The following is an 18688-nucleotide window of genomic DNA, read 5'->3' on the forward strand; positions in this document are numbered from 1 at the left end:
GGATCACAAACCTGCAAAGATAATGGAAAATGAACATGCAAAAATACTATGGGACTTCTGAATCCAGACTGACAAAGATTTGGAACACAACACACCATGCATCACGGTTTGGGGGGGGGGGGGGGGGGGAAGGGTTTGGATTATTAATGTCGCCATACCAGGTGACAGTCGGATTGATGAAAAACAACAGGAAAAACTCAGCCATTACCAGGACCTCAAGATCGAACAGCAAAAACTCTGGCATAAACCAGTGCAGGTTGTCCCAGTAGTAATTGGCACACTGGGTGCCATGCCAAAAGATCTCAGCCGGCATTTGGAAACAATAAACATTGACAAAATTATGATCTGTCAACTGCAAAAGGCCACCTTACTGGGATCTGCATGCATCATCCGAAAATATATCACACAGTCCTAAACACTTGGGAAGTGTTCGACTTGTGATTTTATGATACGAAATCCAGCATATAGATCTTGTTTGTTGTGTCATACTCTGTCTTTTTGTAAATAATAATAATAATAATCATAATAATAACTTTATTCTTATATCCTGCCCCACCTCCGCGTAGGACTCGTGGCCGCTTACATGGAGACCAAGCCCAGTAAAACAAAATTAAAATATGTCACCATAAAATAAAGGTAGCATTACAAGGAATTGAACACATAAAAACATATAAAAATCATAAAAAACAAAAACTCAACAATTGTTCATAACAATAAACAATTGCAATTAAAACCAAATAATTAAAACATTAATTATTAAAAACAACAATTAAAACCATGCCAACCAAGACCATAATCCAGGGCCATTCCATGTCTCAAGCACATTGTTATATAGTCACTTATTCTAGAGCCATTGCCTCCTGTATAATGGCGCATAGGAGGCAAATTCAGCTACTGCATCTTCTTCCACCTTATGAAGTATGCTCTGGAGTCATGTCACATGTTAGAACTATCTATATATTTTATGTGTATTCAGTTTATTTTTGCAGACTAGGGAGATTGTGCTGTCTGGTTCATATCTACAGATAGCACAGGCCTTGTCACTGGTTTGTGGCCCCTTTATGAATAAACAGGAACTCCAGTTGACAAGATGCTCCAGCCACAGTAACAAAACATCCAAGAAGATTAAGCACCAATGCAAGGAGAAGGTGAGTATTGCCCATTTATATAATACTTGGCAGAAATAACATAATTACCCTATGTATGTGTTTGCCTGCAGGAGCCTCTCCCTGTCCCACAGGATATATTCCATCCAGAATACACCAAAACTGTTTGCATTTGGAGTAAGGAGCACCTGGTCCCAGCTGGTGTCTCTGATTAAAGCTCTGCTTTGGGATTTTGTTCCTGGAAAAGCTGTATGACATTAAAGAGACTCTGCCCTTCCCTCAATGTCCTTGGACAAAAGTCACAAGAAACAATTGTTCCTTTCATTCTTGCCACTTGTTGGCTGCAGCCTCTACCTGTAAGCAAAGCTATTTGGGAAAAAAAATGCATGCAGTTTGTCCCTTGTTGTGGAATCACTGGCCCCTTTTTTTTCTTAGAAATAGGAAGCATTGTTTTTTTGGAAGTATGGCTCCCAGAATCTCCCCAGTTGAAATGGCTACTGAGGGTGGGGGGTGGGGGGGGGGGAGAGAGAGACAGAGACAGAGACAGAGACAGAGAGATTAGAGGTTTTGTCCAAAGTAACACCTTCACGGAACAACAGACTAGTTCAAGATTGGGAAAGGAGTATGGCAGGGCTGTATCCTCTCACCCTCCCTATTCAACTTGTATGCAGAACACATCATGCGACATGCGGGGCTTGATTAATCCAAGCCCGGAGTTAAAATTGCTGGAAGAAACATTAACAGCCTTATATAAGTAGATGATACCACTCTGATGGCTGAAAGTGTGGAGGAGCTAAGGAGCCTTACCAACAAGGTGAAAGGAAAAAGTGCAAAAGCTGGGTTGCAGTTAAACATCAAGAAAATCAAGATTATGGCAACCAGCCCAATTGACAACTGGCAAATAGAGGGAGAAAATATGGAGGCAGTGACAGACTTTGTATTTCTAGGCACAAAGATTACTGCAAACACAGACTGCAGCCGGGAAATCAGAAGATGTTTATTTCTTGGAAGGAGAGCAATGACCAACCTCAATAAAATAGTGAAGAGTAGAGACATCACACTGGCAATGAAGGTCCACATTTTTAAAGCAATGGTATTCCTCGTAGTAACCTATGGATGCAAGAGCTGGACCATAAGGAAGGCTTTTGAACTGTGGTGTTGGAGGAAAATTCTGAGAGTGCCTTGGACCGCAAGAAGATCCAACCAGTCCACACTCCAGGAAATAATGCCTGGCTGCTCACAGGAGGGAAAGATTTTAGAGGCAAAGATGAAGTACTTTGGCCACATAATGAGAAGACAGGAAAGCTTGGAGAAGACAATGAGGCTGGGGAAAATAGAAGGAAAAAGGAAGAGGGTCTGACCAAAGGCAAGATGGATAGATGGTATCCTTGAAGTGACTGGCTTGACCTTGAAGGAGCTGAGGGTGGCCATGGCTGACAGGGAGCTCTGGCGTGGGCTGGTCCATGGGGTCACGAAGAGTTGGAAGTGACTGAACGAATAAAAAACTACACTTTCAGGCTCCTTTTTATTCATGTGAGATCTTGGCACATGTGCATGTAAATAAATATATATAAAGAATAACACAGGAACAAGTAAGGAACACTGCTAGACAATCCAAATGAAATGCAATACGAGTAGGAACAATGGCAGAGAAGATCTTAATGCCACTCTTATTCGGTCATACCTGCTAAGCCGGTATCATCTCAGAAACTCATTTCCTTTTCAACAGTCCATGATCAGTGCATGAAAAAGCTTGCCCAAGCATTCTTTAAATGAATGAGGAATTTAATTGGACATGAGAGAAAATGCAACCAGTCCCGAATACAATAGCGTGGTACTTTCCAAAGCAGAGTGAGGTGGGACGGAACAGCAGAACCTCATTTTCTCACTCTTATAGGTGCTGAGATACTAAAGTAGCAAATTGGCATAGCCCAGAGGAACTGGCAGATTGGCAACTTTTGTCCCCCAGTGCCATTATTTTCTCTGTCTATCCCTTGGATTACCTCATCTGATGGACGCACATTTGAATTCAGCTTGTGAATCTCTACAGCTCTAAGACCACCTTTTGTTCCTTACTTTCAAACAGGTATACAGGGAGAAGTATTTATGTATAGATGTACAGTGTTCCCTCCCTTATTGCTGGGGTTAGGTTCCAGGACCACCCGCAATAAGTGAAAATCCGCGAAGTAGGGACACTATATTTATTTTAATATTTGTACATTAATACAAATACACTATATTTATTTTAATATTTGTACATACAGTAGAGTCTCACTTATCCAACGCTTGCTTATCCAACATTCTGGATTATCCAACGCATTTTTGTAGTCAATGTTTTCAATACATCATAATATTTTGGTACTAAATTCGTAAATACAGTAATTACTACATAGCATTACTGCCTATTGAACTACTTTTTCTGTCATTTTTTTTGTATAACATGATGTTTTGGTGCTTAATTTGTAAAATCATAACCTAATTTAATGTTTAATAGGCTTTTCCTTAATGCCTCCTTATTATCCAACATATTCGCTTATCCAACGTTCTGCTGGCCCGTTTATGTTGGATAAGCGAGACTCTACTGTATTTGTACAAATATTTGTAGTTATACACTATTTTAAGTCTTTATCAACCAATTGTGTGTTGATAAATCGCTTCCTTCTCCTCCTGTTGCCGCTTGGGCTCCTTTTCTCTCCCTTTGGCTTCTCCTTCCTCCCTTCCTTAGAATGTAAATTGTATTTTTTTATTATTTATAATAGTCTTTTAGAGTTATTGAAAAACTGCAAAACAGGGAATTCGCAAAAAGTGAACCGCGAAGTAGTGAGGGAACACTATATACAGAAGTGAGAAGTAACCTTTTGCAAAGATGTAGTTATCTGAAATGAATTAGCCCCTTTTTAAAAAGTAACAAAATTGTCAGAAGTAATACAATATGTTTCAGAAGTAACACAATGAGTAGGAACCAAGCTATTATAGTGGAGTATTAGTGACAGTTACTTTTTAAAACTTATGTTAAGGCATTTGATAGGAATGCCTATAGGAACAGTCATCACACTTCTGAGGATGCCTGCCATAGATGTGGGTGAAACATCAAGAAATAATGCTTCTAGAACATGGCCATGCAGCCTGGAAAACTCACAGCAACCCAATGCCTATAATGTCTGCCATTGCCTTCTTCTGGGGCTGAAAAAGTCTGACTTGCCCAAAGTCACCCAGTGGGTTTCCATCGCTCAGTGAGAACTTGATCCCTGGTCTCTCAGCGTTGTGGTCCAATGCTTGAACCATTACACCATACTAGTTCTCAGTTCCTTTGCATTAATATCAAATTATGCCAGACTGGAAGGGAGCACGGTAAGGTAGATTGGAGCTGAGGGTTATGGGTGCAATTCTGCTCTCTCCTTATGCATTCATGAATACATCAAAGGGAAGGGACTCAAGGAGGCCTAGTATATTTGCATTTTGCTGCTGTCAAATGCCTGCTTATTAAAACTATATATTTCATGGTTAAGAAATGGAAGGGCAATCTGGAGAAAAACAATTGAAACATCTATTTACTGGAAATGCTAAAGAAATCTTGAACTGATTAATGAGGTTTACTCAATTCATCTATTTTTGAAGAAAAGGATGATTACATCCTCCCTTTTCTAAAAGAAATTTTGCATTTAGGTTCAATTAAAATACCATCTAAAAAGATAAAACAAATTGGCTGTGTGGTCCATAAACAAAATGAACATGTGGAGCTGAGGAAATTCACTATAATGTTTTAAAAATGGTGCAAAGGCACTGCAAAACAGAGCTGGATTAAAATGTTTGGAAACCCGGAGTAGTTCCTCCAAAAAATTGTCCCTTTTGTGCATATGAGAGGGTTCCCTATTGGAAAGGGCCAAGTTGGTGCTCAAGCAGATGAGAGGTGGCAGAGTTGTTGGGCCAAGAGGAACCCCTCCTGGGACCCGGGCTTGTTGCCATTAGGCTTGAGGGAGCTGGTGGTTTTGGGCACTATGCCCCTTCTGTTTATTTCCTAGCTGTCATAAGGATAGATAGGGTCCCCAAGGCAGCAAGTCACAACACATCTCTCAGCTGGGGAATAACACTAAGGTAGACAGTCAATGCTACCAACTGGCAGAGGGAAAGAGATCCAATTCCACTACCATACTGGTATATCTCCTTCCTTGTAATGAGATCGCTTATAATATACTGGTATTGGAGAAGGGGGAACTTCGGTGTAGGTCAGTTCATACCTTTACATGCTGTTAAATTAAAATTTATTTGATTCATTTATATCCTGCCTATCTCCTTAGGCAGGACCCAATAAGGCTCTCAGCATTTAACATTTTAAAATTAACAATTTGTAAGATGCACTGGTCCTTTTTGGCTAAAAGGCAGAGTATTTATTTATTATTTTATTTATTCATTTGTTTATTTGCTATATTTTTACCCCATTCTTTTTATTCTGAAGGAGACTCAGAGTGGCTTACAGATATGGCAAAATTCAACGCTGCATAAAATACAATAAATAAATAAACAAAAACATGGAGCAGTAAAAAGAGATAAAAACATATACCATATATACTCAAAGATAAGCCGAGTTTTTCAGCCCTTATTTATGAGCTAAAAAAGCCTCCCCCGGCTTATACTCGGGTCAAGGTCAAGGCTGGCAAAGGAGCCTGCAGGCTATTGCTTGCAATATGCGATCTATTTCTCTCTTCTCTCTTATCAGTGTGTTTACTTTTCCAAAGCCTCCCTCGCTCTTAATCAAGGGAATGTTTTGAAAAGAGCAAGTCAGGAAGAAGAAAAATATATATTCATTAATCTTATGAAAGCATTTTCGCTGAAATATTTGTTAAACTCTCCTACAGATATATAGGCATTAACCCCTTGCAAGCTTTTGCCATCTCTATGTACCTTTATATGTGTATCTATAAATTTATATATGAATTCCCCTCATATGTTTGCAGGTCTTTGCAAATCCTTTATACATATAGATCCATGTACCTGTGTATCTGTAGCCATACATATACATTATTTTTATATATGAATTTACCCTCATATGTTTGCAAGTCTCTGCAAATATCTATATAAAGAGAGATGTCTGGATAGATATGAATATATTCTTACCTACCTATATATAGGGCTTGCAAATATTACGGGGGGAAATGAACACACAAATATATCTAGACATGTCTAGATAAATATGAATATATATGGCTTGCAAATATTGTAGGGGAAATGCACACACACAGAGAGAGGGAGGGATTTGCAAATGTTTCAGGGGGAAATGCCTATGTGAAATTAGTATATATAATCTATGTCTAGCTCTGCATTGTTTATGTTGGCTTTGAATGTTTGCCTGTTACTATGTTGGAAGCCGGCCTGATTCCTCATGGGGAGATAGGGTGGGATCCAAATGAAGTTTTTTTTATTATTATTATTATTATTATTATTATTATTATTAGATTATTATTGATACCATATTGTTTTTGTTGCCCCTACTTTTACACTTATAGAGCTAGTTTATTGTTTTTCTTTGAAATATGGTAAATAGTCAAAAACATTTAACCTACGACTGCCTCAATTAATGAAATTTTATTGGTATCTATTTTTATTTTGAAATTTACCCGTAGCTGCTACATTTTCCACCCTCGGCTTATACTCGAATCAATAATTTATCCCAGTTTTTTGTGGTAAAATTAGGTGCCTCGGCTTATATTCGGGTTGGCTTATACTCGAGTATATATGGTAAATACGATTAAAAACAGATTAAAAACATAGTGCCTAGACCCATAGCCATCATTAGTACTGCTACATTTGTGTCGCATTCCATATTGCTCTGTTCCCCGAACGCCTGGTATCATACCCAGGTCTTTAGCTTTTTCCTGAATATCAGGAGGGAGGGGGCCAATCTAATGTCACTGGGGAGGGAGCTCCATAGCCAAGGGGCCACCACTGTGAAGGCTCTGTCCTTCGTCTCCACAAATTGTACCTACAAAGGGGGTGGACTGAGAGCAGGGCCTCCCTGGTAGATCTTAACACTCTAACCAGTTCATAGGGAGAGATACATTCAGATAGGTAAGTTGAGCCAAAACCGTTAGGGCTTTATAGGCTAAAGCAAGCACTTTGAATTGTGCTTGGTAGCAGATTGGCAACCAGTGGAGCTGGCATAACAGGGGGGTTGTGCGCAATCTGGGCATGGTTTTGAGCTCTTTCAGAACACTTCAACAGCATCAAAATGTCTTGGTATTTTTGTCATTGTATACATAGAAGCAGAATCCAGATGTGTAGGACTACAACTCCTGCCATCTATAGCCAGCATAGTTGAGGGGATAATGGGAATTGTAGGCATATATACACTGTTTCCCCAAAAATAAGACATCCCCAGAAAATAAGACCTAGTAGAGGTTTTGCTGAATTGCTAAATATAAGGCCTCCCCTGAAAGTAAGACCTGGAAAAGTTTTTGTTTCGAAGCATGCCTGCTGAACAAAACACCAGAGCATGTAGGATCGATTGGTAAATTTATGTACAATAGAATGGTAGTTATAAGAAATTCTTGATAGGATTCACAATTTGTCTGGTTATGCTGGTTTGTGATGACAACTATTGTACAGTATATAATAAATGTTCATTTTTTGTTCAACAATAAATGTAAATTCTTCTTCATGGAAAAATAAGACATCCCTGAAAATAAGACCTAGCACAACTTTGGGAACAAAAATTAATATAAGACACTGTCTTATTTTCGGGGAAACAGGGTATATCTACAGGGCACCAGATATATAAGAGAAGACTAATTTCCTGCAAGAAAGACGATTTCCTAAAAAGGGCGCCAGCCATCCAGTTTTTCCTATTCGAAACGCTGAACATTTCAAAAAACGTGTTGCCTGTTCTATTCCTGTGAAATAGCAGAACGTTTTTCACCACTGATTAGCCTGGTAAAGGGTACATTTCTTGAGGCATGTGCTTTTGTAACCGCTGCTCTTGCTGCTGCTCAGAAACATCCCCGGGAACAAATTTTTGTAGCAGCCTAAAGATGTTGTTTACATTCAGTCTGTGTTTTGAATCCACTGCCCCTTTGTGGCCCCCACTATAATCTCTGAGGTTATTTCCTATTGCTGTCACATTGGCTATGCATTCCTGAGCGTTGAGCAATAACTTTCCCCCATAGGCAGATGTTATGGAGCTGCAGCCGACTGCTAAGTGCACAGGCCTCCAGCACGTTCCTCCGTTCAGAGTGGAAAACTACCACCCCGCTTAAGACTGTGCCTTCAGCCTGAGAGAAATGCATTGATTATTCTGAAATGCCTGCTCTACAACCCTCATTTTCCCGCTTCCAGTTGTCCTGCTAACACACATTTAGAAAGCAAACAAATTATCTTTTGTCCAGGGAAAGAGACTGAGAAATGAAAGGATGGAGGGGGAAAGGCTAAAATGCTAAGGGTTCAATATCCCTTATCCAAAATGATTGGGACCAGAAGTGTTTTGGGTTTTGGAATACCTGTTGTTGCATACATATACCTAAGGAGATGTTTTGGAGATGGGAATCAAGTCTAAACTTAAAATTTATTTGTTTCACATATGCCTTAAACACATAACTTGAAGATAAGTTTATACAATATTTTTAATAATTTTGCATACAGTGAACACTCAGAAAACGGAGGCTTCAGATGTGGATTATTTTGGATTTCAGAATTCCAGATAAGGGATCATCTCCTCCTCCTTATTCTTTTTCTTCTGGAGGGTCCTCTCTTTCATGTCCCCTCAATGAGATCAATCTCATATCTTTGGGTATGGAAGAGAGCATTTTCAACCAATGCACCGCAACTCTGGAATGCCCTCTCCCTAATGGTCCAGCTGGAACCATCATTCATGTCATTTAGGCACCATGTTAAAACTTTGCTGTTCTGAAAAGCCTTTGGATCCTGACAGGGAGAGTGTGTCCCTGTTGGTTCTCCTGAACCTCCCAGCAGCCTTCGATACCATCAACCATGGTATCCTTCTGGATCGCCTGGCTGGAATGGGACTCAGAGGCACTGTTCTACAGTGGCTCCACTCCTTCCTGGAAGGATGGATCTAGATGGTGGTATTGGGTGATGCCTGCTCAACCTCACGGCTGTTGTCTTGTGGAGTCCTGCAGGGTTCAGTAATGTCCCCCATGTTGTTTAACATCTACACCAGCATTGGCTGCCAATATGTTTCCGGGCCCGATTCAAGGTGCTGGTTTTGACCTTTAAAGCCCTAAACGGTTCAGGTCCTACTTACCTATCTGATGACATATCCGCATACCAGCCCACCTGAACATTAAGATCTTCCCGCGAGGCCCTTCTCTCAATGCCACCACCATCGCAAATGCAGTTGGTGGTGACAAGAGAGAGGGCCTTTTCAGTGGCCGCTCCAACCCTTTGGAACTGTATTTGTTAAATGTTTTAAAATATGTTTATTTATGCCTTATTGTAAATTTGGTTTTATAGGTTACTGTTATATGTATGGTTGACTTGTATTATTTTTAAAATGTTGTGAGCCGCTTTGGGTTCCGTTTAGGGAGAAAAGTGGGATACAAATAAAGAAGATTTATTATTATTATTATTATTGACACAACGACATAGCAAGCAAGATAGATATGCTGGATTTCGTATCATAAAATCACAAGTCGAACTCTTCCCAAGCGTTTAGGACTGTGTGATGTATTTCCGGATGATGCGCGCAGATCCCAGTAGTGTGGTCTTTTGCAGTTGGCAGATCGTAATTTTGTCAATGTCTATTGTTTCCAAATGCCGACTGAGATCTCTTGGGACGGCACCCAATGTGCCGATCACCACCGGGACCACCTGTACTGGTTTCTGCCAGTGTCTTTGAAGTTCAATCTTGAGATCCTGATAGCGGCTGAGTTTTTCCTGTTGTTTTTCGTTATTATTATTATTATTATTATTATTATTATTATTATTAATTCACTCTAGTTATGTTTGTACCTAATTTTTAAAACTTTGAGATCTTTGAAATCTGCTTTAACTTATTGTTGTTATTCAATATGCTTTAGCTTATTTCATTATTTGAACATGTTTAACTTGTTTTCTTTCTACTTATAAACCACCTTCAGATTTTTGATATAAGGTGGTTATACATATTTTCATTATCATCATCATCATTTTTGCAATTTACTAACCGGGTTTGCTGCACCTCTGCTACATAGCTAGGGATTTTTGAATCTAGGTAACATAGATTGTGACATAAAATCTCAGCTGAGAGTAGCTTCCGGTTTTATTTCACAAAACTATGCTTTGGCTATTAGACATTTGTGGAGAGTTATAATTAAGTTTCAGGAACTCCCAGGGACTTTCTACAGAGATGGGTCCCTGGTGCCAAACAAAGTCTGAAAACTTGTTTTCTTAGTGTTTAATGATTTACAAACGTACAAACTGAGCTGCATCAGTGCCAGTTTCCAAAACCAAAGGGCTTGCTTGTTCTTATGGTTTGATACTCTGTTTCATGTCAGCCACCCACTACAAAAACTCCAGATCTCTATTCTCCGAAAATACTGGGATCTATAAGCTTTAAACTATTTTATGGTTTTAAAAACTGAATTGCTAGGTGGTTTTCTAACACCTGTAAAATAAGATGTCTAGGTGGACTTTGTGTTAAACCTTTGTACGCCACTTTGAATCCCTTGTTGAATTGCCTGAACTACAGCACCCAAATTAATCTGATTTATTCTGTAAGCCCTCTTCGCTAGATCTCAAATATGATGATGACTCCTTTCTTCTGGATATAGTTTCTTCTGGACCTGTTTCCTATTTTGTGAAATACCCTGATTTGGAGGCTTCAGCAAGGTCTTTCAACCATTACTTTACCTGTCTTTTTTGTCAGAAGGGGCTGAACGACAGGGATGATTCACACAGTTTTGAGATAAGATTACTCAACACAATGGAATTTATTTCTGAGTACACATGTATAAGCTTGGGTTGTACCTCACAGAAAGCAAAATCCCTGTTGAGTTTTGAATCTTTATGAGAAAGATTCCCAGGAGATTACTAGATGACAAACGTGACATTTCAATATCTAAGATTGCTTTGGGGCAATTAAACAATACCCAAATGCATGAATGCACAATTGCTTGCTTGCCTCCATCCAGTATACTTGTAAATAAACATTATATTATAAAAAGCACAATAAGTCCTCAGTGTTCTCTCATCTATAAGACAACTAATCTTATTAAAGTCTCTCCTAGAGCAAAACAAGTGCAGCGTATTTTCATGGTATTATACTAAAATACATGTATGAATATATGTGTCTTCAATACCCATCAATTTATGGGAACCCTGTGAATTTCATAGGATTTTCTTAAGCAAGGATTACTTAGAGGTGGTTTTGCCAGTTTCTTTTAATAGCATATATTTTTAAAACACCATTATAATCAAGCATCATAATCCCAGTCATCAGATTTTTCAATGGAGTGTATTTACTTTACTGTTTTCATATGACGTCATCATTTAAGTAAGAGATTTTCTCAGAGAAAGGCAATGGCAAACTCCCTCTTGCTATTGAAGACCCCCAACCCCACTCCTAATAAAAAGACGACATAGATTGATCCATGGGAATTGTAGTTTCCCAGGGACAGAAGGCCAGATGAATTGGAAATAGCCTCCGTCCCCATAGTCTCACTCACGCCTCCCAAAGGATCAGCAGCAGCCCACACTCCATAGCCCACAAGTCTCTGTTGTTTGCCTTCAGCCTGTTGAGATTCTTGATTTCTGATTTGTCATCCGTGGTTAGCAAAGCTTGCCAGGCAACTCTCGGCTATCCACGGGACATAGAGAAACTCCAAACTTTTGACATCACTCTGAACAAATATTGTCAAGAAAACCCCATGATAGAGTCACTTTGGGGTCACCATAAATCAGAAATAATTTGGAGGCACACAACAATTTCAAATTTGTGGAACCTTGAAGCATGATTATTAAGTCAACAATGCTAGGGTACGTTTACTACATTCTACAGAGATTGATTTAAATTGAATCATTCTTAATTTCATCTTCAAAACTCAAAAAACACCATTTTCTGTTCTCAGCATCTCCACAAAATAGCAAGTAACAGAATTGATTGCAAAAATAAACTACTTTTTGTTGTCAACTGTCACATGTTTGATATCTGTTCAGCATGAGATTGATCTCCTGCTCTGGATTTTTATTCAGAACGATGTCTTAATCACTGTGAATAAGAGTCTGATAAATTCAAAGCAAGAGAGAGAAAGAAATGTTGAGATGGCTGAAGGTTTAGGACTGACTCTTTCTGACCACTGGACAGAATGAGACAACAGATTTTGGGTATCATGAAAGAACAGAAAGCTGTTATTTATATTGTTACTATTACATGTTAATGTTACTATTACATGTTAAAGGAGCCCCGGTGGCGAAGTGTGTTAAAGCACTGAGCTGCTGAACTTGCAGACCGAAAGGTCCCAGGTTCAAATCCCAGGAGTGGAGTGAGCGCCCACTGTTGCTCCAGCTTCTGCCAACCTAGCATTTCGAAAACATGCCAATGTGAGTAAATCAATAGGTACTGCTCCGGCGGGAAGGTAACGGCACTCCATGCAGTCATGCCGGCCTCATGACCTTGGAGGTGTCTACGGACAACGCCGGCTCTTTGGCTTAGAAATGGAGATGAGCACCAACCCCCAGAGTCAGACATAACTGGACTTAATGTCAGAGGAAACCTTTACCTTTACTTATTACATGTTAATGCCACAAATTGAGAGAAAAAGATTTGTGGAATTTTCTGCTTTATATGTTGCGCCAAAAAAAAAACAACCTTGATGAGCTTTGGATACAATGCATATTGAGTTAGATGGAGAATCATTTGCAGCTTTTACTCAGTCCCCAAAATACCTTAGGCATGTCCTGCCAGGATCTGCTTCTCTACAGCCTGGAGAAAGTGAGCGTAGTTCATACGTATTTGTTATGTAGATCTACTTCCAGGACTAACAACAAATTACACAGAAGAAAGTTAAGGCCCAACAGATAACAATGGCAACGTTGAATGAGCAACCTAAGATATTTCCATATTATTCCCTCAACTGGAGTAAATCTATATAGATAGTAGCAAACTACTGATTTAAGTGATCAGCTTATTATTCTTCAGAAGCCACCATTGCCTCATTACTTTCTCCATTTCCCTTATTCATCTCACTGCCCTCTCTTATTGATTTGAAAGCGTGTCAGACACACACACACAACCACAAAAGGCTCACAGATGCACAGGACAGCTGCTTCGGTCCATGCAAATGACTGGGGCTCTTCAGCCACAACATTATCTATATGAAATCTACAGACAAATCAGTTGTTTCCAGGGTAGGGAGAGAAATACGGGTGAGGAATAGGGCAACCTGTGGCAAGCTTGCACATATGTAATCTAAGGCCTTACTAGTACATCAGTGGAAAAGGATGACAATGTATGTTCTACAAATACATCTGGAATTCATTTGGTGAACTTTACCAATTGTTGCGTGTTCTTCAGTGTCATGCAACAGCATCAAAGGAAGGCAAAGGACAACTTTTGCAGGTTTTGATCAGCCTTTCTACAAGGTCTCAATTGTTTATGACAACAGAACCCAAAACTCTTCCTTCCTTCCATAGAATCATAGAATCATAGAATCATAGAATAGTAGAGTTGGAAGAGACCACATGGGCCATCTAGTCCAACCCCCTGCTAAGAAGCAGGAAATCGCATTCAAAGCACCCCCGACAGATGGCCATCCAGCCTCTGCTTAAAAGCCTCCAAGGAAGGAGCCTCCACCACGGCCCCGGGGAGAGAGTTCCACTGTCGAACAGCTCTCACAGTGAGGAAGTTCTTCCTGATGTTCAGGTGGAATCTCCTTTCCTGTAGTTTGAAGCCATTGTTCCGTGTCCTAGTCTGCAGGGCAGCAGAAAACAAGCTTGCTCCCTCTTCCCTATGACTTCCCTTCACATATTTGTACATGGCTATCATGTCTCCTCTCAGCCTTCTCTTCTGCAGGCTAAACATGCCCAGCTCTTTAAGCCGCTCCTCATAGGGCTTGTTCTCCAGACCCTTAATCATTTTAGTCGCCCTCCTCTGGACGCTTTCCAGCTTGTCAACATCTCCCTTCAACTGCGGTGCCCAAAATTGGACACAGTATTCCAGGTGTGGTCTGACCAAGGCAGAATAGAGGGGGAGCATAACTTCCCTGGATCTAGACGCTATTCCCCTATTGATGCAGGCCAGAATCCCATTGGCTTTTTTAGCAGCCATCATTGCCTACACTAGCACAGTGCACATAATGGCTACAGCCAGCCCTACACATCCGTAGATTCTGCATCCATCTATTCAGCATTCCAGAGCTTGAATATTCCTTCAATACCACCACCCCCAAATTCCAAAAGGAAACCTTAATTTTGTCATTTTATATAAAGGGCACCATTTTACTATATTGCTGAATAATAATAATAATAATAACAACAACAACAACAACAACAACAACAACAACAACCCAAAATGCAGACTGTGCAAGGAAGCTGATGAAACCATTGATCATATCCTCAGCTGCTATAAGAAAATCAAACAGACTACAAACAGAAGCACAACTATGTGGCCCAAATGATTCATTGGAACTTATGCCTCAAGTACCACCTCCCTGCAGTAAAGAACTGGTGGGATCACAAACCTGCAAAGGTAATGGAAAATGAACACACAAAGATACTGTGGGACTTTTGAATCCAGACTGACAAAGTTCTGGAACACAACACACCAGACATCACAGTTGTGGAAAAGAAAAAGGTTTGGATTATTGATGTCGCCATCCCATGTGACAGTCGCATTGATGAAAAACAACAGGAAAAACTCAGCCACTATCAGGACCTCAAGATCGAACTTCAAAGACTCTGGCAGAAACCAGTACAGGTGGTCCCAGTGGTGATGGGCACACTGGGTGCCATGCCAAAAGATCTCAGCCAGCATTTGGAAACAATAGACATTGCACAATTACGATCTGCCAACTGCAAAAGGCCACCCTACTGGGATCTGCACGTTTGGGAAGTGTTCGACTTGTGATTTTGTGAGACGAAATCCAGCATATCTATCTTGTTTGCTGTGTCAGACTGTCGTTGTGTCAATAATAATAATAATAATAATAATAATAATAATAATAATAATAATAATTTATTTATTTATTTATTTTTCTATCCCGCCTCCATCTCCCTGCAGGGACTCAGGGTGGCTAACATGGGGCCAAGCCCAAAGAACAAACAGTAAACAAAATAAACTGCATATATAAACATCATAATCAAACAGGTAAATTGAACAAATTTAAACCACAAAATATAATGTACTACAATAAAAACAATAAAATACAGAAATGATAAAAAGCAAAAACCACCACTTAATGGCAAAATAGATAGATAAAATGGGAGGGCAGTCTAGAACAAAAGTGCAGAGATATAAATTGTGAACACCGTTTGGTCGAGTGAATAGACAAAGTGCTGAAGTGTTCCCTAGGAGATTTGGAGTGGGATGGGAAGTCAAGTTATTTCCAACAGAGGAGCAGAATAAAATGCAAATATAGTGATTTTCACTTAGATGGGGATCTGTCATGGGGATTCATTATTCCAAGGCACACGGGAAAAGCCAAGTTTTGATCTCTTTTCTAAAGGCTGACAGGGTGGGTGCTTGCCTAATCTCCCTGGGGAGGGAATTCCACAGCCAGGGGGCCACTACGGAATAGTCCCTCTCCCTCATCCCAACAAGCTGCACTTGTGATGGAGGGGGAAGGGAGAGAAGAGCCTCTCCAGATGATCGGAGAGATCATGTAGGTTCATAGGGCGAAAGGCGGTCATGAAGGTAGGCAGGTCCCGAACCATTCAGGGCTTTGTAGGTGATGGCCTGCATCTTGAATTGGGACCAGAAAGTGATTGGTAGCGAATGGAGCTCCTTAAACAGGGAGGTTGACTGCTCTCTGTAATTCGCTCCAGTTAGCAATCTGGCTACCAATCATTGGACCAATTGTAATTTCCAGGCCATCTTCAAGGGCAACCCCACATAGAGCATGTTGCAACAGTCCAGTCTAGAGGTAACTAAGGCATGGACCACCGTGGCCAAGTATATAATGGAACTTGAGCTTCCACAAATTTAGAGATCTACAGGAGGTCCTGGAACCAAACTCTAGCAGATGCCAAGAGTCCACCATATATCACCTGTCACTTTTAATAAGCCTGGAAGAAATTGAACTATAGAATTTCTTACACCTGACCCGCAGCTCTATAGGGGTGAATTAGGGAGCCCATGTTGACTTTATTCCTGGATTCAGACTATCTTTCATTGAACCTGTTGAATGTTGCACAATCACCGTACATACCTTAGACTTCAGGGCATGACTCCACCTTAGAATAATCCCTTCATAATACCCTAGGAAAACATACAAAACATATAATGAGCTTAAGAAGGAGCATTTGGGTCTTTTCCTGTTTTCCCTGATATAGTAATCCGATTTTATTCCTGGGAATGTTTCCTCTCCTATGTTACCAAATTGGATTTCCGTATTGGGGTTTCCATTGAAGTTGTCAACACTCTGAGCACCCTTTTGTTTACCTGACTGGCACCCATTGTATTAGCCAAAGCTAAAATATCAAAACCCTTTTCAGCCCACCACATTCTTTTCCACCTACACCCCTCGCCTGGGTGAATCAATAAACAGACACAAACCTTCAAAATAACCCAATGACAGTTTATTAAATTTCTAGTCATGACTCTAGGACAAAGCCTCAGATATTTCAGGAAATGGATCCGAACCGGCACTGTTTGAGACCAATCAAATATTCTTGCCTCAAATAGCTGTCAAAGCGCTATAGATTAATCTATATGTTTGCAATTGCGGCATGTCAGTTTTTTGGAGTGCTGACTCTGCTGACAGCCTCTTTGGCCATGGAGAATAAAGACTCTGATTGTTGCCTTCAACCCGTCTGTGTCTCATTCGGTCTTTGGAGCCTGATACGCCAGACCCCCAAACCTGTGGTCTTTTGGAAGCTGAAATAACATAACGAATTTCTGCTTTTTATAACAGGCTTGGAGACTGTTGACATCACCTCTCTATGGCCTTTCAAGTCTCTTTCACACTACACAAGTACAGCACTTTGATACCAGATAAGTGCTATGGTTACATTCTGGGGCTTGTAGCAGTAGAGGAGCTCTTTAGCAAAGAACTCTGAATAATCTTCCTGAACTATGAATTTCAGAATCCCATAAGATGGAGTCATGGTAGTGAACAAGTAGAGTCTTGGTGTATCTACAGTGTAGAATTAATGCAGTTTGACACCAATTTAGCTGCCTTGGCTCAATACTTTACAATCCTAGAAGTCATAGTTTGATAAGGCACCAGAATTCTTTGGCAGAGGAGGTTAAAGACCTTGTAAAACATTGAGCCATGGCAATTAAAGTGGCCTCAAACTGCATTAATTTTGCCATGTAGAGGTACTCTTAGTAAAACTGAGAGCAAATTAAGGAAGTTAGCTTCAAAGTTCCAAAATACTTTGCACTCAGCTCACAGCCTTGCCCTTCCAAGTTGGCATAGCAATACCAAACAGCTGCAGCCTCTCCTAACTGGTATGTTCCTCCTTATTAATAACTTTTGCCATCTTGATCACATTCTGCACTTGCTTGCCACACATGTCACATTTTGCATTGAGAAATGTGGGGGGACCAGGGTATGAATCCCACTATATTACCTTGCAGGGCCAAAGCCAGAAAAAATGGGGGGGGGGGGGGTTGAAACCATTTTTTAGCGAATCATGAAGAGTAGTTCCATAACGCAAAATAATTTAGAAATCAGGCTCCATCGATAAACTTCAGCGGACACTCATGGGGATTTGTTAACCAGTTAAAATTCATGAGTACAGTAAACCAGGTTTTTTTTCCTAAAACCTCAAATATTTCGGGGGGGGGTTGAACCCCTAACTCTCCCCCCCCTTTGGCTACAGTCCTGTTACCTTGGGTAAGTTACATTTTCTCAGCCTCAGAGGAAGGCAAAGGCAGGCTCCCTCTGGCAAGAAAACCCATGATAGGGTTACGTTAGGGCTACCATGAACTGGAAACTACTTGAAAGTACAATCACAGCAACAATTTGCTGTGAAACATTCAACTGAATCAAACTTTGAAGACCAACTTACAGTTGAGATTTCTGGGATTTTGCACTCATCACAGATAGGTTGGCTGTGAGTGGTAAGCCACTATTTCTGGTAAGAATTCCATGGTTAGACATTGATGTGTCTAAATATGGACACACACACACTCCACTGCCCTGTTACTTTAAAAAAACACAGTATAATAAAATTCTAACATCCTCACTTGTAAAGCACCCTGATGAGGGAACAAATCACAAGGGTGTGGGTGTGGGAGAGAGGGTGAGTTTAACTCTTTCCATCAAAATTTCCTTCTCTCTGGTCCCTACTACATTTCCCCAGTTGGTATTCAGAATGGGGCTACATGATTTGGGGGGAGCGTTCAGGAGAAAACATACAAGCAACAGGAAGACTAAGAATTCACTTCTGTCCCACCATTATCTGCAAATGTATCCTTCCTGAAACCACTT

The 18688-nt window shown here is 40.3% G+C and overlaps 1 long non-coding RNA gene across 1 annotated transcript in view; it reads right to left on the bottom strand.

The window, feature by feature from the left end:
- The window catches only part of LOC134294765 (uncharacterized), a 76596-nt gene that overhangs the window by 24525 nt on the left and 33383 nt on the right, over nt 1-18688 (bottom strand). Inside the window, exon 2 of the long non-coding RNA XR_010001457.1 lies at nt 16460-16509. This is a non-coding gene — a long non-coding RNA (uncharacterized LOC134294765). The remainder of the gene's footprint in view (nt 1-16459; nt 16510-18688) is intronic.

The sequence above is a fragment of the Anolis carolinensis genome, unplaced genomic scaffold, assembly GCF_035594765.1.
Source record: "Anolis carolinensis isolate JA03-04 unplaced genomic scaffold, rAnoCar3.1.pri scaffold_20, whole genome shotgun sequence".
Lineage (NCBI taxonomy): Eukaryota > Metazoa > Chordata > Lepidosauria > Squamata > Dactyloidae > Anolis > Anolis carolinensis.